This window comes from Bos javanicus, chromosome 10 (assembly GCF_032452875.1).
Source record: "Bos javanicus breed banteng chromosome 10, ARS-OSU_banteng_1.0, whole genome shotgun sequence".
Lineage (NCBI taxonomy): Eukaryota > Metazoa > Chordata > Mammalia > Artiodactyla > Bovidae > Bos > Bos javanicus.
The window spans coordinates 13726431-13749677 of NC_083877.1; the positions used below are offsets into that span (position 1 = coordinate 13726431).

General features: G+C 48.5%; 1 long non-coding RNA gene across 6 annotated transcripts in view; it reads left to right on the plus strand.

The window, feature by feature from the left end:
- The window catches only part of LOC133255668 (uncharacterized), a 108046-nt gene that overhangs the window by 62726 nt on the left and 22073 nt on the right, over positions 1–23247 (plus strand). For all 6 annotated transcript variants that reach the window (XR_009739001.1, XR_009739000.1, XR_009739002.1 and 3 more), the window contains 3 exons: positions 12895–12986; positions 14322–14408; positions 15162–15228. This is a non-coding gene — a long non-coding RNA (uncharacterized LOC133255668). The remainder of the gene's footprint in view (positions 1–12894; positions 12987–14321; positions 14409–15161; positions 15229–23247) is intronic.

A 23247-nucleotide genomic window follows, 5' to 3' on the forward strand; every position in this document is an offset into this window, starting at 1 on the left:
GCCTGAGTAGTTGTGATTCACAGGCTTCGTTGCTCCATGGCATGTGGGATCTTCCCAGACCAGGGATCGAACTCATGTTCTCTGCATTGGCAGGCAGATTCTTTACCACTGAGACACCAGGGAAACCCGATGCTCAGTCTTGAATGCAGCTCCATCACCCACAGCGACAAGAGAAGCTTTTGGTGAAATTCATTTGATATTCACGTGGCTCACTCCCTGCTTCATTTAGGTCCTTGCTTCCTGTAGCCTCCTCAGAGAAGCCTTCCCCGACCACCCGATCTCCCATCACTCTCTTTTCCTTTGTCCTGCACTATTTTTTAATGGCCCTTATCAATCATTACCTGACATTATATTATGTAATTATTTGTTTTTGCCTCCCCCATTGGCATTAGTTCTGTGCAGGCCAGGTTCTTCTGCCTTGTGTCATGGCACTATCCCCAGTGCCTAGAACAGTGATTGGTACATAGTAGGTCCTCAATCAATATTGTTGAATGGGGCCTTCCTCGGTGATCCAGCTGCTAAGACGCCACACTCCCAATGCAGGGAGCCTGGGGTTCGATCTCTGGTCGGGGAACTAGATCCCATATGTGGCAACCAAGACCTGGTGCAGCCAAATAAATAAAGTAAATAAATATTTAAAAAACATTGTTGAGTGAATGGACCTACTCTGAGCCAGTCAGGCTGTGACCTTGTACCAGCTCCTGTGAAAGCAAGTCAACTTGGTCTCTGGAATTAGGATTTCCGCTTCTTCTCAGGCTCAGCCTCTTAGAACCCAGTGTGAATTCCTATTATCGACTGCTGGACACCCTGGATCCCAACCATCTTGCTCCTGGACTCTGCAGCTGCCAGACCTGCCTCATGGGATACCCACCCCATCCATACCCAGTGGTGGCTGGGCACCCTCTCTCGCGTCCTTCTTCATCCTCACTCTCCATGTCATTGTCCTTGAGGGGTCCCAGGCAGTGACGACATTGTGTGAGGACTGGCTTTCCTGTTGACAGTACATCAAAAGCCATTGCCTTCTGGTTCAGATTTCCAAGATGGAGCCTGCCTCAAAGAAAACAAAATAATGGGTTTGGTGTGCCAGACCCCATTAACTGGCTGCCTGAACTAATCAACGACAGAAATTCAAGGAAATTGCTAGAGCAAATTGAGACACCAGATTATTTGGGTCTCTTGATTGAGATTGGAAGAATAATTGTTTGAGGGTTCATTAATAAGCTTTGTTTACTAACCCTCAGATCCTGTTTTGATATCCTTGCCTCAGTTACTGGGGGTAGGCCTGCTCTGAAAGAGTAGTTCTGACATTGTTTTTGATCGGAGCCTTGGAGCACCTCCTTTCATTTTATAAATGAAGAAAATGAGGGGGGAAGGAGCTCCCCAAGGTCCCCAGAGATTAGAGACTTAATGGCTCGGTGCTTCTGAGAAAACCAGCAGGAGATTCAAGGAGTGTCAGAGGAAGTGCTTCTGACACGGACCATCAGTGCACCCTGAAGGGATGTGAAGAGCTGAATCTCTTCATTGGTTAAGGAAGCCCGTGGACAAATATGGTGGAAGGGGGAAGCATGTCACTCTCTCCAAGCACCCGAGTCTTCCTTGGAAGGTAAAATGGATCCACATAGGCACCCTCTTCCGTCAAGGATTCGTCTTTACCTCTAGTTACTGAGAACACCATGGAGTCAAAGTTTTACAGAGAATCCCCGTGTGTGAAGGACAATCTGGAGAACCTTCCATGAGCCCTGGAGAGGAGACTGGAATTGCCCAATTCTCTAGCTGCCCGGGCTGGAGTCCTGGTCTCCCGAGTCCCCAGTCAGGATCCTGTTCCTGACCCGACTCTGCCCAGTCCAGCTCATAGCTGCTGCTAAGTCGCTTCAGTCGTGTCCGACCCTGTGTGACCCCATAGACGGCAGCCCACCAGGCTCCCCGTCCCTGGGATTCTCGAGGCAAGAACACTGGAGTGGGTTGCCGTTGCCTTCTCTGCCAGCTCATGGCACCAGGGTATCAATCAGTGAGGGTCAGACCAGATGGCCGTCCCTGTGGGTGCCCCCCAGTTCCTAGGGGAGTCAGGGAACAGGGTATGGAACAGTGAGTGGGGGAACCAGAAGAAGCAAGGACAATGATGGCTTGGTGTAGTCAGGGAGGTTTTCTCAAAGAGGAGGGGAGGCTCTGCCTGTGAAGAAAGAGCAGAATTTATGGACAGAGGTGTGTTCATTATCCATGGAAAGCAGTGGGTGTATGACAGGTGTTCAGGGAAAATTCATTCTTTCTGCACAGTTTGCGGGGAGCCTTTATTATGTGCCAGGTTTTTTACTTTTCCATTTTTTTAAATCCTCACAATGACCTTGTGAAGGAGGCAGTAGTGGATATCGTTAGTTATTAGGTTATGTGCTCAGTCGTGTCTGACTCGTTGCGACCCCGTAGACTGTAGCCCACCAGGCTCCTCTGTCCATGGGATTCCCCAGGCTGGAGTACCGGAGTGGCTTCCCAGCCCAGGGATGGAATCCACGTCTCTTGCTTCTCCTGCATTGGCAGGCGGATTCTTTACCTCTGTGCCACCTGGGAAGCCCAGATACTGCAGGTGTGAACGTAAAACGAATGTGGTCTTTCCCCTCACAGTTGCCCATCAGGGACTAGCTCTGTCCTGGTTTCCTTCTGAAGCTCAGTCTAGAAGCTTACTCATGTCAAATGACTGGAGCATCCCGACCGTCCTGGTCACTCACCCGAGTCCGTAGTGGGCCTGGCACCATCACCGTGTTTACCACACTTGCATGGATCCCACCTAAGTTGGCACTAGTTCTCTTAGCAGCTACACCCCATCTTTAGTAAAGAATCTGTGTATTATTGAAACCACGGAGAACATCAACAGGAAATGTGAAGTGAAAGTGAAAGTCACTCTGTTGTGTCCGACTCTTTGAGACCCCATGGACTGTAACCTGCCAGGCTCCTCTGTCCATGGGGATTCTCCAGGCAAGAATACTGGTGTGGGTTGCCATGCTCTCCTCCAGGGCATCTTCTCAACCCAGGGATGGAACCCAGGTCTCCCGCATTGCAGGTGGATTCTTTACCAACTGAGCCACCAGGAAAGCCCCTGTTGTCAAACTAAGTATTTCCCATCTTATGCTTCTCCAACTGACAGGTTAAATTTAAATGGAAGACTTTATATATTTTTGTCTGTTAAATGTCACTGTAATGCATCCAGTCTATTTTTCATAGCCTATTAAATATTTTTTCCAAACTATATTTGTCACCGCTTCTGCAATGCCTTGGAAATGTGGAAAGTCTGCTTTGAAGAGTCTTCATTCAAGGCAGTAAAATGCAGAATAGAGCAGAGATAAAGATTTCACTAGAGACCTCCTTCCAATCAGTTGCTCCATATTCTTTGTGTGGGGTTGATTAACCAGCTGTGAATCTGCATATCTAAATCTTCATCTTGCTCCCTCTTTCCATTTTGTTCAAAGCCTAACAAGAGAGACTTACAAAATGTTTTGTAGAAATCAAAATACGTTATTTGCAAAGCATCCCATCAGAAGGGAAATCCGGTGAGCTTGGCAGGGCTTTTCCTAGTGAATGTCCATTAATTTCTAGTGGTCGCCAATTCTTTTTCTTTTTTTTTCCTAACTGCTTGTAAACTAGAGGAATGCTATCAGTTGTAAAAGGAAGTTCTACAAAGGGAAGCAACAGCTTTGCAGATCAGGGATGACAGGATTTCTAGTGCAGCTGAAACCCAGCTTCCCCCATGGGCAGCAGGAGGAAGTGAAGACATGGAAGACAAGGAAGCTACATCAAGGTGAAATTTCCAAAGAACAAAACCACAAGAGGTTTTCCATGGGAGCAGGATTTAAAAACCGAAACTGGGAAAAGATAGTAGAAACAGAATGAGCTGGAACATTTGATCTCAACTCGGAATCCCGCCCATCCAGGACTGCTAGAACTCTTGTGTGCAGGGTACACACAAGAAGACCTCATGCAGCCCTGTTGAGCTGGAGCTCCCGTTACCTGGGAGCTAATGGTACCAGAGGGAACGTGATAGCAACCCGATGTGGGGTCATCTTCGGGAGCAGTTCCCTTTGCAGTCACGGAGAGGAGCTGGCTTTCAAGTACAGACGTGCCTCCTCAAGTTCTGGTTGATTGCCACCTAGCCACCTTGCTTGCAAATCTCACTACAGCCACCAGAGGCGGTATTTGCCTTATTGATAAGCGGTTGGGAGGGGACGATAGAGGATGAGACGGCTGGATGGCATCACTGACTTAATGGACATGAGTCTGAGTGAACTCCGGGAGCCCTGGCGTGCTGCGATTCATGGGGTCGCAAAGAGTCGGACACGACTGAGCGACTGAACTGAGCTGAACTGAACTGGGTTTTTCCAAAACATGCCACCTGGTGGCTGCTATTGGAATCACAAGACCCGTGTTTCGGGTTAGGACCAGTGTTTTGGGTAAGCGTTGGTAAGGATAAATGCAAAGGATAAAAGATTCCATTTACAAGCAAGCGTGCCAACTTACTTTAGTGTTTGTAAAGTCACAGTTGTTATGAACAATTCCAGGTGGTGAGAAATCGCTTGTGGAGGGGAAACAGAAAAGACCAATGGAAAGACACATAATAGGCATATTTATGTGTGTTGGGGATAGATGGAGGGGGTTGTCCAGACAAGACAGAAGACAAGAGGGAGAGAATTAGAAGGAAAGGAAAGTGGACCAACTTAATGAGATTGGAGGAGTTCCTGACGTGCCTTAGACCTCAGTTAATCCTGTTACTCTTAAGGATCTCCCTCACTTTACCATTTAATTTAATTTAACTTAATTTAATTCAACAAGCCTGTATTGAACACAGAAGTGCTTCACAAGATGTGGGCAATCCTGAGTGATCAGGAAGAGCTGTCCTCACTTCTTTCTCAAGCGGCTCAAAAGAGTTTAGCCCCTGAATTCTGTGACATGCTTAGGGTTTGGGGGAAGATGTCTTCCTGCTTCATACATTAAAAAAATTTTTTTTCTTAATTGAGTAAAACACATACGACATAAGATTTACTCCTTTAACCATTTTTGAGTGTATAGTCAGTAATTTTAAGCACATTCACATTGTGTGCAACCATTATCACTTCAGAACTTTACTCATCTTCCCAGAGTGAACTTCAGTAACTATTAAATGCTAACTCCCCATTCCCCCTTCTTCCCCACCCCTGGTGACCGCCATTCTACTTTACATCTCCATGATTTTGACTGTTCTAGGTACATCATATAAGTGGAATCATACAGTGTGTGTGTGTGTGTGTGTGTTTGTGTGACTGGCTTACAGTCACAAAGTCTCCAAGGTGCATTTATGTTATAATTTGTGCCAGAGTTTCCTCCCTTTTTGAGGCTGAATAATATTCCACTGTATGGATACACCCCATCTTGTTTGCCCACTCATCCCTTGATGGACACTCGGGTTGTTTCCGCCTTTTGGCCATTGTGAGCAGTGAGCTGTGAACACGGGCATGCAAGTATCTGCGTTCAGTTCTTTCAGATATTAATATAACCAGAAGTGAAACTGCTGCATCACGTGGCAGTTCTGTTTTCAAATTTTTGAGAAACCATCATACTGTTTCTACCACACCTCATGTTTTTTTGTGTGTGAGGAAATGCCACCCCAACTTAAGCCAAACACAGAGTCCCCCAACAAATGAGAATTGGAGAATTCCTGAGGTGGAACTTTATCACCAGGTGGGAAGGAAGGGCTTGTGTTTTTCCAAATTCACCTCTTGCTTCCTTCCCTGGTAACCCCTACCCTGGACTCGCCTAGCACCCACATATTTAAGCCAAATTTCAAATCCACCAAGGCTGGAATGGAGAAGAACCCTGACTTTCTCAGTGGATTGAAAGGGGTAGGGGCCCAGTTAGTGAGTTGGAGGGTGATGCCCACTGTCCATGTGCAGCCTTATCCTCTTGACCTTGGGGAATTTGGGGTCCAGGCTGAGGTCTCATCAGAAACAGAAGGAGAATCAAGCCTCAGTGTTGAAGAGAAGACTCACAAGACTATCATCTTCCCTCCCAGAGCCTGCCCTGTCTCTGAGGACAGCTCCCCTTGGAGCAAAAAAAAAGCAAACAAGAGAGCCCAGTCCCGCCGTTACTCCACGTGTCGTGCAGAGGGCAGCCTGACATAGAGGAAAGGCAGCCTTGGGATTGGAGAAACCTGAGTTTGAATCCTTCTGGCGCTTACCGGTCATATAACCTCAGATGTGTTCCTCAGTTTTAGTGAGACACATTTCAGAGTTGCCAAGGCCAGCGATGAGCACACTGGTATCTTCAGTCCCTTCACTGTAGTTAAGATGGCATGGCATGGCGCGTGTCGAGTGCCAAGCACAGCACCCAGAGTGTAAGGGTTCCCCGGACATTCCCTACCTGCCTTCCGCACCAATCTTGTCTCAGTTACTGACTTTGATCATGTTCCTCCTGAGTTTTCATCTCTCTAACCTACCATGGCCAGCCTTCTGGGACTGTTCTCACCAAAAAGGGCTCCATCTTTGATTATTTCCAGTTGAATTCTTGGTCCAACTGGTCTTCTCCAGATGAGCTCAGACACATACCTCTCAGTCCCCCAATTCAATACATATGGGGAAGGAGCGGGAGGGGCACTGCCCCGTCCTGGAGCTAATGCCAAAACAGGGCAAGTGCTCGTCACTATCTCATCTGACGACCGGCTCTGAATGAGGGGAGGTTGCCCAGTCCCGACCTTGTCTGGCTTTTGTTAAATTTTGTTACAGCCTTAACATTACTTAACTGTAGAGGACTTTGGGATGTGTGTGTGTATGAGTCTGTGGGTTAATAGCAGTTTGTGATAGATGCCTTTGGCACCCACATACTCAATAACACCCACACTCACAAAAAAAAAAAGAAGGGGGAGGGGAGTTGTTTTTATGGGAGATAACATAACTGCTTGCAATTTGGCTATTCATTGTATCTTTGGCATTTTATGTACTGCATTAGCAGAGGCAATTTCATGCATATGGATATAATGCATTAAGTGGAGGCATTTAAATATAGTGAAACTAATTTTATGATGATTAGTTGAAGGAAAACATTGCATTCGTATCATCTATATAGAAGCCAATTTGCATGAAAATGCCCAAAGTTGCTATGCCAACATTTTCTGTGCTGCTGGTCGGGGTCGTCTCCGAGTCAAGACTTTGTATTAAAAATCGGTCTCCAGTGCCCATGTCTTTAATTCATTGCAAGCTGTAGGCCATTTGCTCACAAAGCGCTCGCAGTAAAACAAATGAATAGCTAAAATACTCATTTGCATGATTCCCATTTGAAAACGATTCCCCTGAAATTAAAAAAGCGTGTTACTCGGTTGTGAAGATGGATGGGCCAGTGAGGCGGGCAATTAATATTTTCGGCGTTCTCTTTAAAGCCCTCCCAAGACTAGGAACAGCACATGCCAGACAAATTGGGCCCCACAACAGTTTCAGGGCCTCGGCGGCAGCAGCTTGCTTCCACTGTCTCCCCTTTATTGTCTCACTTACATTATGCAGTAATTAAAACTATTTACCATTCCTACTTATCCGCCATCTGCTACCGCGGGAGGTTCCTCTTCTTTAGAAAGCTTCTTAAAGAGCAGCAAGAAGAAGGTGAAGGTTTGGCCCTGACTGCAGGAAGGGGCTTTGGGGGTTTGTCCTCTCCTCCTGGCCGTGTCCACCTGTCCCTCCGTGAAAGGAATGAAGGAATGACGGGGGAGGTAGTGTAGTGATGCTGAGTTTCTGAGCGAGTTGGTCTGGGTGGTGGGACTCTACTAGAGCACAGCTTTCTTCCTCTTTTGGGGGGAGTCCTGGCTTAGATCTGGGGCAATTCATATGTCTAGGGGGAGCCTAAGCCTGGAACTTTTCACCAATAATGACTGCAAAGATCTGGGTTTTTTTTTTTTTTTTTTTTTTGGCTAAGCCGTACAGTATGTGGGATCTTAGTTCCCCAGCCAGGGATCACATCTGTGGCCCCTGCTTTGGAAGCACAGAGTCCTAATCACTGGACCACCTGGAAAGTCCTAAGGTCTGGAGGTTTTGGCCACTTGACTGGGGTCTGGGGCAAAGCCACTAACTATAGTTGTTCAAGTTGTTTATTGCACAAGTGTGCTCAGCCCATGAGGCTGTAAAGGCTGACGTCCTCCTGTGGTCCCTGTGCCAATCTGGGGACCTATGGAGCCATGTATATGCCAAGGGGGTGCCTTCTTCAAATTCACACAAAGACACTATGATCTCACTGTGCTTCATCTGAGAGAAGCCATTTTTTTTAACATTTATTTTTAATTTAAATTTATTTATTTTGGCTATGTAGCATGTGGGATCTTAGTTCCCTGACCAGGGATTGAACCCGTGCCCCCTTAATTGGAAGGGTAGCGTCTTAACCACTGGGTCACCAGGGAAGTCCCAAGAGAAGCCATTTTGAAAGCAACCAAGTTGCTGCCTCTTTTGTGCGGTGCCTCGCAGACTGGTTCAAGCACAGGACCTGCTTAGCACTTGTTTGCAGAGGTTGAGCTAGGATGTCCAAAGAGCAGCCTACTCTATGAGCATTTACATTTCGTCCAGGGCCCACCCCCAACAGAGCAGCACAGACAGAGAAACCAAACTGGGCAGGAAATGGGAACCGACTCGCTCAGCAGGATGAAGTGGGCCCCGGAGTCCGCAGACTCTCAACCAGCGGCTGCCCCGGGAGGACAGGGTCTGAATGGAGAACACCTTCCGCTGCTCTCCTGAGCCCGCCTGGAGCTGGGCATGTAGCAGGTTTTCCGAAGTACTTGTTGAGTTAAGCTGACAGTGAGGCTATCTGTCTTGACGTCACCGCCCAGTCATGATGCGTGCTCTGAAGCTTCATCCCACAGGCCCTCTCAGCTCACATCTCGCCTTCTTAATGGTCTTTTCCTGGAACGTAACCAAAGGGTTTGGATTAGCCCAGAACCCCGCCCCTTGGCTGTGACTTTTCTGGCTTCATTACTCCCCGGAGGCTGTGGGGCCACGCACACAGCACATGCATCTACCCTGGGCCTGGAAGCCCCGCCCCATCTTTTCCTGTCCTGTAACTTCACCTCCGCTGTCTGGCCCTCTGGGACCTGGGGCCTTGCCTGCCCAGGTCCACAGAGATAGCTCTCTTGGCCTTCACCAGCTTACGTATTAATAGGTTGGCACTTGGCATGGCTATCACATCCTCCCTCTCCAGGTGACCCTGGAAGCTCTTAGAATTGGGCAGATCAGAGAGCATGCCTGGCCACTTGTAAGTGGGAGCTTCCCTGGTGGCTCAGATGGTAATCTGCCTGTGATGCGGGAGACCTGGGTTCGATCCCTGAGTCAGGAAGATCCCCTGAAGATGGCAATGGCAACCCACTCCAGTATTCTTGGGCTCTTCTGGTGGCTCAGATGGTAAAGAATCTGCCTGCAACGTGGGAGACTTGGATTCAGTCTCTGGGTTGGGAAGATCCCCTGAAGAAGGCAACTGGCAACCCACCCCAGTGTTCTTGCCTGGAGAATTCCATGGACAGAGGAGCCTGGCATAGGGCTGCATAGGATCAGATACGACTGAGCGACTAACACATTCACTTTTTTCACTTTGTTGATGCTTTACTGACAATGTTGGTTTGGGTTCTACCAGGAAAGGTCAGTTTCAAACCAGAGCTTTGTCCAGTCAATGTGTGGACTGTCACTGAAGGCAGTGAGTTCCCCATGTCATTGTCACTAAAGATACGATTGCATCTGGGAGTCACATGACAGAGTCTCCGCCCCCAACACAAAGGCCCCTGCCAGGGACTAGGAGCTCCCCTGCTGTCTAGACTAACCAGAAACTCATGCTCACTAACGGACAGAGAAAGAAACTTGGTGGATGACGTGGCCCATACAGTTCAAGTACATAAATACCTATGTGGTGAAAAGGCCAGACTTAACCTAGAGGATGATTCTCTCTAAGCCTTGGCCACAGTCAGAAGGGGAACCAGGGGTGCCTTTCAAATGCTGTCATATCAGCAGCTGTTTATACCACAGATAGAAAGCATGTTTCCTGCCCAAGCCTCAGCCACCTATGGACCAGCCAAGGAGCCCAAGGCAGTCAGTGTGCAAGAAAGGGCACTGACCTTGGAGTCAGCAGCCCTGGGTTGGACTCTCTTCTTGGCCATCAGTTGCCTTACCTGAGAGTGGTCATCCAAACTCTGCCAGTCTTGGTTTTCTCCTCCATTAAATAAGGTTTCACAGCTGTCTGTCAAGTTGACAGGTTGTCCTGAGTCCATCAGCTAACATTGTATTTTAGCACTTAGTCTGTATCCTCAGAGCAGGTGTGTGCTCCCCCTGGAGCAGGTGGAAGCATCTTTGTACACAGGAGAAGCTCTGTAGACATAAGTATATGAGATGTCAGTTGCCCTTAGCTTGCATCTGAGCATCACCCAGCTCTGCAATCCAGAGTCGGGCACTTGAAAGACAGGACCAGCCCTTGTGGAGGAAGGACAATACAGTTATACCCTAACATTGCTAAGGCCCCACTCTGTTCCCAGGCCCTGTGCTACGCCCTTCAAATGAGTGACCTCCTTCCAATTCGTACGTCTTTATTCTAATGGGAAAATTGAAACTCAGAGGTTTGGGGTTGAGTCCCAGAGGCCAGTGCTCATCCTTACTTGCTGTGTGACTTTGGGCAGGTCACTTGCCCTCTCTGAGCCTCCATCGCCCCATTTCTAGCCCACAACTGCTGCAATTCCCCATCCCACACAGCCTTGCAAATCCCCCACTGGCTGCTACACTGCATCTCCTGGCAAATCATAATTGTTACTGTGGGCTTTGCTATTAAGATGTGAGTTAGAAAGAAACATTCCTAGTTGCTGAAGTAGACATCAATAAAAGTAAACCAGGAAACAAGACGGGGCGGGGGCGGGCAGAAAATGCAAAATCAATCCCAGGGAGACCTTCACCTGCTTCAAATTTGGAGGGCATGGCCAGAGGGGAAGGAGGAGGAAAAACCAGCTCCCCACTTAGTAATCACCACTAAAGATCAACACTGGACCAAAATAGAATCCCACGTAGGAAACGATCCTGCTTCACAGCCCCGGAAAAAAATTTTTTTAACATAGAGATGCCATTTAAAGCAGAAAAAATATTTGTATGTAAAAGGAAATATTTTAGGTAGGAGTTGAATACCAAATGATTTTGGGTCTCTGCGGGGAGTAATGAGGCGTAGCAAACACACAATTCTATATGCATGTAATATTATCATCGCACGCCTCAGAAAGCTTTTAAATCACAGAAATGCAGTTAGGGACCATTGTACAAAATAAACATCCCACTTGGTGTGTTGCCTGCCCTAAGTTCCTTGATCTAGAGCGGCACTGCCAGATTTTTACAGCCCCATAAATTAACGTGGTGCTGATTTGATTGAGCTAAATTAATAAGACTTGTGCTTTGTTGCAAAATAACTATTACAGTATGTTGTGGGGACGCGCTGCCGATAAGGAAATTGCTGCCTTTAACAATCCCACTGAAGTTTCATGGAGGATTTCAAAACCGATTTTAATTAAAACAAAAGCCGATGTGTGGCAATAATGTGGGTGTTAAGGAGAGAAAATGCAAAATGTCTTTTTAAATCCATTTTAATATGTCTTAAGGACTGGATGATCGATGTGGTAAGAGCTGGCGGCTGACACCACGCTGGTACCCAGCCCGTGCTGCCTGCTTCAGCGACAGTGGCACCTCGGGCCCACCCTCAGGCTGGGTGCTGGTTCTCCACTTCCGGCTCAGGGCTCAGCTCCTGAGCTGGGGCTCCCGTGGGGAGGACTTCCTTTGCAGGTGCTTTCTTAGACCTTGGTAGAGTCCTGTTCTCCTGGCCACTCCGGACTGGAGCTGAGAGCTGCAGGGTCATAGCCTCCAGGCCTGGCTCTGGCCCTGAAGATCGGGTTGCATCCTGCTCCCCACTCCCCACTCCTGTAACCAGCTGCCTGGGTGCTAGCAAGTGCAGAAGGTGCTGAGGAGTGGGGCTTTGAAACAAGAAACAGCTGGAGTGTGGTAGCATGAGGTCGGGCAAATGCGTGAAATTACCGGGCCAGGGAGGCCAGGCAGGGCACCTGCAGACAGGGCAGCTGGGGCCCAGGAGGCTCAAAACTGGAGCCACTGGGGACCTTGGGGGCAGAGGAGACTCTGAATCAAGGTAGGGAGCGTGGCTGGTGTGGGGGCAGGAGTGAGAGTCGGCTAGACAAGCTCTATAAGTCTCAACCTCCCATTACCTCAGTTTTGTCAGCTGTAAAATGGGGATAATGATACAATTTACCTTGCCCAGCTGCCGTGAGGGTTAAATGAGGTTGGTACCTGGCACACAAATGCCTGAAAATGTTAGTTGTTGATATAGAAAAAACAACAATAACAATAGTAGCTTCCTTTTTAGGGCTTCCCTGGTAGCTCAGTCTGTAAAGAATCTGTCTGCAGTGCAGGAGACCTGGGTTTGATCCCTGGTCAGGAAGATACCCTGGAGAAGGAAATGGCAAACCACTCCAACTTCCCTAGTGGCTCAGATGGTAAAGAATCTACCTGTAATTCAGGAGACCTGGGTTCAATTCCTGGGTTGGGAGGATCCCCTGGAGGAGGGCATGGCAACCAACTCCAGTATTTTTGCCTGGAGAATCCCATGGACAGAGGAGCCTGGTGGGCTACAGTTCATGGGATTGCAAGAGTCAGATATGACTTAGCAACTAAACCACCACCACCTCACCACAGCTTCCTTTTTACTTGTCATGTTTTTAGTCAGAGATAATCAGCCCCTGACCTGGGGGTCTTGATATGCGATCTACACAATGCTAACATACAGAAGAGGCAACCACATTTGGAGGCCCTGTGATGTCCTGGGTGCCTGTTCTGAGCAGCGTGTTCACGTGTGCTGTCTCATCGTTCTTCTCAATTGCAGGGAGGCTTGGAGGTGAAGAGATATGCAGCTGTGTCACATGGTGTCATAAGTGGTGGAATGAGATGACCCCAAAGCCCTGCTCTGATTACCAGGTCAGTGGCCTTCAACCTTCTTTGAAAAAAAATGACCCAGTATATATACACACACTAATAACTAAAGTAGAATTTTTACAAAATAATACTCTTAATTCAGAGGATGCACGTAATGTTTTTATTCTATTTCCTTTGTAAAAGAAATTGTTCATGACACTAAATTCTTGGCAGCCCACATTTACAACTCAACCTGCAGCGCAGAAAATGCTGCACACACGCGTTACCATGGGGGAGATTTTCTACGTGTTGTCTCATTCAACCATCCCACCCACTCCGGGAGTGAATGGTGGTGTGCCCATTTTATAGATGAGGACCTGAGGCTGAGGAAGGAGGGGTGATTTAGCCCCAGCCCTGACCACGCAGCCTGTGATTGCTCTGTGTGTTGGCTACCCCCATACCACACGTCCACAGGGGAAGAGCCCTGTCTCCTGGCTCCCTCCGAGAGTCCACCCGGCACCTGACACCGAGCAGCCCCCAGTGACTGTTCATTGCATAAATGGATGGGTAGTGGGGCCAGGGCACCATTTCCCTTGGGGGCTCAGCCTCCCTCCTTGAGAAGGGGCTTCCTGTGTCTCCCCAGAAGCAGAACTGGCTTGACCTCAGAGGCCTCTCCAGGTCAGAGGTTGCAGCTGAGAGAACTGGAAACACTTTGAGGGAGAGAAGAGAGCTGGGCCCTCACAGGGGGCTGTTGCAGCCCACCACCTGGGGGCCCGTGAGGAGTGGTGGGAGCCTCCCTAGTGGAGGAGCAAGGTGTGACCCTTCAGAGGAGGCAGACAGGAAAGTTCATGGAAGAGCAGAGAACTCAGTTGTCTCCAGGAGCCCGTGGGGAGGAGGGGTCAGGTCCACATCGTTATAGGATGGAGGCTGAAGAGGCCTCATCCGCTTCTGAGGGGACAGTTCCAAGGCAGGAGCAGCAGCCTCCACTGGATGTTTGCCCTTAAACACTGAGGGAACTTGGTCTGCCCATTGACTCCACCGGCCAGGATTGAGACTGAACCACAGAATCGTAAAGATGCAGACATTGTCTGGGTCTGGTGGAGGCCCAGGGGAGGGGGTGGAGTGGGGAGTGGGCGGCAGAAGTGTGTCCTAAGTGCTGGGAGTCAGCTACAGGCGGGGGGCAGACGCATCAGAGCCGTGTCTCACAGCCCCTGGGAAGAAGACGGAGAGAAGAATGAACTGCGAGTGGACAAGGCCTCCTAAGGGGCTATCCAGGCCTCCGGGCCCTAGGCTCCTTCCCCACAGGGAAATTTCCACCTCCCTTTGCCAGGGACACTAGTCCCTTGGCTGTTTCTTCCTTGGGTTTTATCCTGAAGAGGCTGTTCTGTTCTGTTGCAGATTCCCTTTGCCCCAGCACCAAAGCAGAGGAGACCCAGAAGGATAAGCCAGAGCATTGGAGAGCTGGGTTCCCACCCCAACAATAAGGTAAGAGCACCCCATCTGTCCCCTCACCACACCATGGCTGCCTCATTCTGAGGCCTCAAACATACCTATGCTGCATGCTCAGTCATGTCTGACTCTTTGTGACCCCATGGACTGTAGCCCACCAGGCTCCTCTGTCCATGGGGATCCTCCAGGCAAGAATACTGGAGTGGGCTGCCATTTCCTTCTCCAGGGGATCTTCCTGACCCAGGGATCGAACCTGAGTCTCCTGCATTGGCTGGTGGATTCTTAACCACTGAGCCACCTGAAACAAACCTATACCAGTGGACTTTGGGGTCCAGGGTCGTTTCCTTTCATTCGCCTCATAGCAGAATGATGAATCTCGCCATTTTGAAGTCAGAATACCTGAATCTAAATCCCACCTCAGCTCTTTCCTGGTTGGGCAACATTGGGCGAATGATTTCAGCCTCTGAACCTTAGTTTATCCACCTTGGGATAATAATAGTCCTTACCTTCCTTTTGAAGGAATGATGCTAAAGCTGAAACTCCAGTACTTTGGCCACCTCATGCGAAGAGCTGACTCATTGGAAAAAACTCTGATGCTGGGAGGGATTGGGGGCAGGAGGAGAAGGGGATGACAGAGGATGAGATGGCTGGATGGCATCACTGACTCGATGGATGTGAGTCTGAGTGAACTCCGGGAGTTGGTGATGGACAGTGAGGCCTGGCGTGCTGCGATTCATGGGGTCGCAAAGTCGGACACGACTGAGTGACTGAACTGAACTTACCCTACAGGGCTGTTGTGAGGATTAAATGACCCCGTGCAGATGAAGCAATGGCACCTACCAAGCACTGACAAGAGGTAGAATTCCCATTTTTATTTTCTTCATCCCTCACATGTACAGTGATGAGGGTCTCAGTAAGATTCATGCTGGGGCCTGGAGTTGGGGCTGAGATAAAGTCCTACATAAGGCAAGCTCCTGCCTTCAAGCAGCTGAGTGCCAGGGAACCAGAGAGATGGTGAAAAGCTGAAGAAGCCCTGCTCTGGGATACTGACGTGGCTGCAGGGTGTGGCTGGGTTTCCTCATGGGCGGGGTGACTTACATGGATGGTTGTGGTCTGGGGACTTGGGAGGTGGCAACCCCCACCTCCCCTTGCTGCCTGTTGAACAGTGCTTGCTTGCTTTCTTCTAAAATATGTTATTTATTTCTTCATTTGGCTCACTGGGTCTTAGTTGCGGCACGCGGAATTTTAGCTGCAGCATTGTGGGAAATCTTCTGGCTGTGCCCTGAGAACTCTTAGTTGTGGCCTGTGGGATCTAGTTTCCTGACCAGGGGTTGGACCTGGCACCCTCCACTGGGAGTGAGGAGTCTTAGCCACTGGTTCACCAGGGAAGTCCCCAGCCCTTGTTTTCTGCTTTCTGCTGTGCTCTAGAACCCTAGAGACTCACACCCAGGTCTTCAGCCTCCAGATCAGTGCTTCCCCTAAGAAGCCAGGAAACCAAGCTCCTCGGTCTCCTTCTTGCTGCTGCACCCATTTGCCAGCCCAGACAGCGCAACAGAAGGAACCCCATGCCTATCAAGTCAGTGCTCTTCTCCTGTAGCTGCGGAGACTGAGGACTGGTCGGGAAATTAGCTCGGGCCCTGCAGGGACGCCATCAGACCCCACTGGGACCCAGTCCCCTGACTCCCAGACTGGGGCTCCTTCCGCCAGCTCACAGCACCCCCTGTGCCCCTCTGCCTGCTGCACTGGGAGGGTTTGAGGGCAGAGGAGCAGGCGCCCTCCTGACCAGGCACACTCACTGTCCCCAGGAGCTCGAAGGCCCGACATTAACGGGATTTTCCTATTTTATTATCTCATTTTTCCTTATCCCGCATTCCCATTTGGACCCCATTTATCAATCCTCCCATTTCCTGCACTTTAAGCAATTAATTTATTATCGCTTTTAACTTTTTGAGTTGGAGCCACTCTTTCAGTTGTTCTAGTGAATCACTCTCACTTTTAGATTTTTGGCATTTTATATCTGAGGTTCTAGTATTGTTTTTTAATCCAGTTGATTTTATTATGCATAAACTCAATATTTTCAGATCCTGATTTCTCTTATTTGTTTTTAAGAATATTCGTCATCTTATTCTCAACTTTGACCTTTGGTGATTCTCTTATCCTTCCTTTATTATGTGACTTTATTCTTCATTTTCGCTCCTCATACTCCCTTTTTGCAATCCTCTTTGCCTGAGGATAGGTGTTTACACCAGGAAGCAAGATGAATAGATGATGAGTTTGAAGGGTCCAACCCACACTTAGAGATGGTTGGATGCCTTGCACCAGCACCCCCCAACCCCCCACCCCGCCACTGTCTTTGTGGTTGTCCATCTGGCATGGCCACTTAAGGAAGACACTTCAGATCCTTTATCCAGGGAGTCTCACAATCAACTCTCCCCAGGCCACAGTTCTCAATGTGGTGACAGGGCTGGTTCATTGGAATCAAGTCGCCATTCACGTCCGCTGAGCCTTAAGAAGAGCTGTGCCTCTTACACCTGCGATTTTCAGTTATGTCGAGTCCAGGATCACATGTCAACAGTGTGATGCTTGTCGATGGTACCTCCTGATATCAGTCAGTCTTTTACTTCTTTCTCCCTTCTTGACCCCAGTCCAACCTGTCACTATATTTCACCTTGACCACCATAACAGCCTCAAGACCTCTCCATCCAATGCTATTTTGTCTCTAACCCTTCTTCAAACAATTATTGTTGTTGTTTAGTCACCAAGTCATGTCTGACTCTTTGTGACCCCATAGATTGCAGCACGCCAGTCTTCCCTGTCCTTTAGTATCTCACCAGAGTTTGCTTAGACTCATGTTCATTGAACTGGTGATGCCATCCAACCATCTCATCCTCTATCGCCCCCTTCTCCTCCCACCCTCAATCTTTCCCAGCATCAGGGGCTTTTCAAATGAGTCAGCTCTTTGCATCAGGTGGCCAAAGTATTGGAGCTTCAACTTCAGCATCAGTCCTTCCAAAGAATATTCAGGGTTGATCTCCTTTATGATTTACTGGTTTGGTCTCTTTGCTGTCCAAGGGACTCTCAAGAGTCTTCTTTAGCCCCACAACTCCAAAGTATCAATTCTTCAGCGCTCAGCCTTCTTTATGGTCCAACTCTTACATCTGTACGTGACTACTGGAAAAATCATAGCTTCGACTATATGGACCTTTGTCAGCAAAGAACAGACACAGCCATCTTTCCTGGAGTGACATGCGATTGTGTCATCATCCTGCTTAAAAGCTTCCAAAGACCTTGGGAGGTTTGGATGATCAAGACCGTCCTACCTTGGGAACACAGACCAATTACTCAGGTGCATGGACCAGGCTCATGTTCAGTGGGTAAGGAACCCTCACCATCTTTAGGAGGATTTTTTGCACAACAGCCACCACCCCATCACCTCACCACCCACTGGACTGAACCATTCCACTTCTTGTTTTGGTCACTTTAATTGAGAAAACAAACTAATCTAGAGTTGTGGGAAAAGCACATAGCAGATTCTATTGCTAGTAATGTGGCAGGCTGGGTTATTTAGACCAATGTTCATGGTAGAAACAACTAGAAATGTTGAATAAAATGAAAACTATTTTCTTAACAGCATTAAAGGCTGACAAGATGGTAAGAAGCTACAAGGCCAAAAACTGTGAGAGCACCGAAGCTCCTTGTACCCTGTGGGTATTTGCCCAACAAGCAAACTTGAGTTTCAGTCTTGACATGACCGAGGGTATTTGGGGAAAGAAGGTAAAGCCCAGGGCCAGCAAAGGTGGTGAATCTGATAGGATGTCCTTCCTCATAAAGATTGGACTCCAACGGGAAACCCTCAGGGGAAGTGTGAACCAGAGGAAGACTGCCTCACCCCTTGCACACCCAGGGACAGTAAGAAAAGTTGCCTTGATTCTGGGCAGGGCAGGAGCGGAAAGAGCCATTCTTGAAAAGTAGATTTGCAGCCCAAGTTTGTATTACCTGAATGGTCAGAATAACTATGCTGCTGCTGCTGCTAAGTCGCTTCAGTCGTGTCCGACTCTGTGGGTTGCCATTGCCTTCTCCTGTCAGAATAACTATAGCCATGAACTTAATTCACTGTCTTGGATCAGTACTGCCTTTATGGTACCTGACAGAAGTAAGCACAGATCTTTTCATTCCAAACCTCATGTTTTGCCAATATCCTGATTGCAAGCACATAGGAGACCCTGAGCCAGAACTAACCATCTGAGTTGTTCTCAAATTCATGTCACACAGAAACTACGCGTCAATAAATGTCTGCTGTTGAGTTTGAGGATGATTTGTTACACAACAAGAGATAACTAACACACACCACTGATATGCAGGGTAGCCAAGCTGCATTTCCTCTCTGGGTCTCACCAGCATGGTGGAGAAATTGGACTAGGTTATGAATGGCAAATATATTTCATCCTGCCATAGAAATGTCAATCAGTTGGTGCAGTGTGAAGGATGCTGAGACTCGCATTTATGTCAGGGTGACTGAGTACATTAGTTGGCTGGAGGAGAGTAGCAGCTGGTTTGCCATGTGTACTCCGCCCTAGACTAAAGGATCTCTCAAACCTACAATCCTTAGTGTCGAAGTGACGAAAGCAGCCAGTTTCCTATCCTCCCAAGTCCTGTGTCTGAAATCACTTGAGTAAGAAGCACTGGCCAGGACTCTGGAAATGAACCTGAGATCAAATCTTATCTGTCACTTAACAGTTATATGACCTTTAGTGACTTAATTCATCTCTCTAAGCCCCAGCTTCCTCACCTATAAAATGGAGATTTTATCAAGGATTGAATGAAATTTATGGCAGCTAGTCAATCTGTTCATCTGAGTCATTGGCTCACACACCATGAGCCCATCCTTGAGCTAGTGCTGTCTCCAGGGATATAGAGGAGCAGCTCAGAGTCCCTGCCTTCAAAGAACCTGCTGTCTACTTGAGGAGAGAAGTCTTGGCCACGAGCTACTATGAGAGAACCTTCCAAGCCAGTGCAAGCACAGTGACTGACGGTCTGGAATGGCTGCATATGTTCTAGTAGTTCTCAAAGTGTGGTCCCCAGACTGTCAGCATCACCTGGGAACTTATTAGAAATTCAGATTCTCAGACCACACTCAGACCTATGGAATCAAACACCCTAGGGGTGGGGCCCAGCGATCTGTCAATCTGTGTTGTAACAAGCCCCCTTGGTTATTCTGATACATACTCAAGTTTGAAAACCCCTGCTCTAGGGGTTCGTGAGACAGAGGGACTAGGAGAGGACTAATGGAGGATCTGGAATTTGAATTTTATTCATTCATTTCTTTGTTTACTGGCTGTGCTGGGTCTTCATGGTTGCTTGCAGCCTGTCTCTAGTTGTGGGGGTGGGGCCTACTCTGTAGCTGTGGTGGGCTTCTCATTGCCGTGGCTTCTCTAGAGCGTGGGCTCTAGGCATATGCGTTTAGTTCCCCTGAGGCACGTGGGATCTTCCCGGACCAGGGATCCGAGTGGTGTACCCTACATGGCAAGGTGGATTCTGAATCACTGGACCACCAGGAAAGCCCAGATCTGAAGTTGAATCCTTAGGAATGATTAGTATTTGAATAGAGGTGGAAGGACAAACGTGGGTTCAGGCAAGGACAAATGGCATGACCAAAGGCAAGGAGATGGGACAACTTGGGACGTTCTGGGCCTGGGGTCGGGGGAAGAGCTGGACAGAACAGAGAACAGATGTTGGAAAGAGCAGGAGCTTGGGTCGGGCAGGTGGGGCCTCAAGCGCCAAGCGAGGAGCTTGGCCTTGACTGAGCAGGCCAAGGCAGTCCTTGCAGGTTTTTGAGCAGGAGAGTGACAACAGTCTGTCCCCTCTTTTAGACCCACAGGCCAGGTCTCACTGGGCTCTTGATGCAGAGCAGTGCGTCCATCCATCAGTGTCCTCTAAAGCCAAGGACCCTGCTTCCAGGAGGCAGTGAGAGAGGAGCTGGCCTGCAGCAGCAGCTACGTGCTCCCTCCTGCAGAGGGCCTCCCGTGCCCCAGCCTAACGTGGGCCTTTGCAGGTATTGAATTATGAATGGAAGTTGCCCAGAAGTAATTGAGAACATTATTGCCCCCCACACATGTGTCCTCTGCAAGGCTGCAACAATAGATTTTGTTGCTTCAACTCTCTAGGGTCGATATAAATTAGAGCTCTCACAGTAACAGTGGGGACAGGGAACCTGTGGTGAGGGAATCCCATCCGAAAGACCTAAGAGGGAGAGACCCCTCAACTGTGTGCGTCGGTTACCCTCAACTTTTCCTTTCGCTTGATCTATTCCACCCGTCCCTATTAAATAACTAATTATTTAACATCTTTTAAAGCTTTGTTATATATTAGAACAGGCAGGACACAAATGAGTGCTTTTAATAATATAAAAGCCCATTAGCTTCATTTACTGTTAATGTTAAAATAAACATGAGGCAATTTAGATATACTATTCCAATTTCACGGAAACTTTGATGTTTTTCTTCTCTAGTCACATAATTAAGGGAAAAACTACTAATGATATTAAGTTTGTACAGTGTTAATGACAGAAACAGGCACAAGCTGAAATTGCAGCCATTAATATGAAAAAATAAAATATTTAACAGGGGAGATAGATGAGTGCAATTTTAATAAACCAAAATGAAGAAAATTAATTTTAGAAAGTTCCACAGTCTTTCACATGCTACCATTACACAAGCCATCTAATGTATTATTTTTGTGGTCTGGATTATTTATCGATGGTCCAGAGGAATGCCCTGGTTTTTGCGTATTGTTTTGTGGATGATGAAGAATTTGCCTTTATTTGTTTAATTTTTTTTTTCCTTTCCCCTTTGCTTTACCACCAGTCCCCAGATGGAAAAGGCTTTATTTACAGCGTGTGCTTTGACAGACAGACCTTACCAGCAACCCGTAGGTGGAATGCAAGGGGCCATCATGTAACCTCCTGAGAGGGTCTATCAGTGACTGCTGACCTTCAGGGCCTGGGTGGTTCCAGGGGCTGAAGTGTTGAGATTGCCCCACAGGTGACAGTTGGTGTCACAAGGGCTCCTTGTGCCGGGCAAGGCACCCACTATTCCAACTCCAGCTTTCCTCTCTGGATCTGGATGTTGCCACTTAGAGTGTTAAATGGTGTCCTCCCCAAATTCGTGTCCACCTAGGACCCAGAATGTGACCTCTTCAGAAATAGGGTCTTTGTAGAAGTGTAATTGGGCTTTCCAGGTGACTTAGTGATAAAGAATCCACCTACCATGCAGGAGACAGGGATTTGATCCCTGGATCAGGAAGATCCCCTGGAGGAGGAAATGGCAACTACTCTAGTATCCTTGCCTGGGAAATGTCAAGGACAGAGGAGCCTGGGGGGCTAGAGGCCATGGGGTCGCAAAGAGTCGGAAGACTTAGCTACTAGAATACCTTCAGAAGTGTGATTAAGGTGGGGGTTGAGATGGAGGTGGGCCCTAGATCCAAAGAGAGACAGAACAGACATCAGAGACACAGAAGAGAAGGCCAGGAGAAGACATGGCAGAGACTGGAGGCATACTGCCACAAGCCAAGAAACCACTGGGCCACCAGGGCTGGAAGAGACAAGGCAGGTTCTCCCCTAGGACCTTCAGAGGGACCGTGGCCCTGCTGACACCTTGATCTCAGACTGGCCTCCGCAACTGTGAGAGAGTAAGTGTCTGGTGTCTTAGGCCACTAGGTTTGAGTTCATTTCTTACAACAACCCTAGGAAATCAATACACCGCTGAAGAGCAACTCCATGGAAGTCAGCACCCCGACCCATCTCATGGAGGCCACAGAGGGTCCAGGGACAGGAGGGTGCTTTAGATCAACCTCATCAGTCTCCAAACAGTGGGGCCCCACGCTAGGCCCCGTGGGGGAACACAGCTAAGACAGGACTGTGGCTGTACAGATGTCGGGTCAGTTATAGGACCTGGAGAGGATGTTATTTTCTCTCATGACAGGAAATCTGAGGAAGGGCAGCACCCTGGTTTTTCATGGCAGTGTTGTAGAGCTGTTGTCCAGGATGCAGGCACTCTCCATTTGTATCCGTTCTTAGGCTGTTGTCTCAGGTCCTAACCCACCTTCTGCTTTATGACACAAGTTGAAGGCCACCAGCCCCACTTCTGCTTTGCCAGCTGCTCCCTGCCAGTGTCGGTCAATAGGGGACACTAGAGGGAGCCCTTGGGGCTGTTAATACCTTCCCGAGGGCTTCCTGCTCCTGCCAGCTTCCCTCCGTCTTGGTCTCTTCACCACACAGAGGCCATTCCTTGGAAGGCTGAATGAATTGCTGTTCTTCCCACTCTCACAGACACAGCATCATTGCATCTTCTCTTCAGAAGCTGGGTCCAGGCCCCAGTGGACTTGTCCTTTGAGCTCAGAGACACCTGCACCAGCCATGCAGCAGCCCCTTCCCAGAGGTCGGCATTTCAGCGCCACGCACCCCTCCTCTAAGTGTTACTGATTCCAGCCTCTTTCCTATGTTCTCTCAACCCTAAAACTAGTATCTGGCTACCTTTCTTTTTACCCTTTCTGTTACCTGATTAACATCTTCTACACCTAGTGAGCAATTATTCACCATAAATTCTCCCTAACATAACTGGTATGATTCCCACCTCCTGCCAGGACCCTGCCTGATAACAAATCTTTCTGCCTTCCCACCCCCAATATGTAGGTGATATCACTCCTCAGGGTGACAGGGTGGCTGAAGCAATGCCAGTTGACAAGTACTGATGAGCATTCCCAGAGGCAGAAGAGTACCTTTTTCCTTTTGTCCCCTTCCCATGTGTTTTTAAGCAGAGGCAAACTTCCCCTCATATTTCCTTGGCCAGAATTATATCACATGACCCCATCTCAGCCA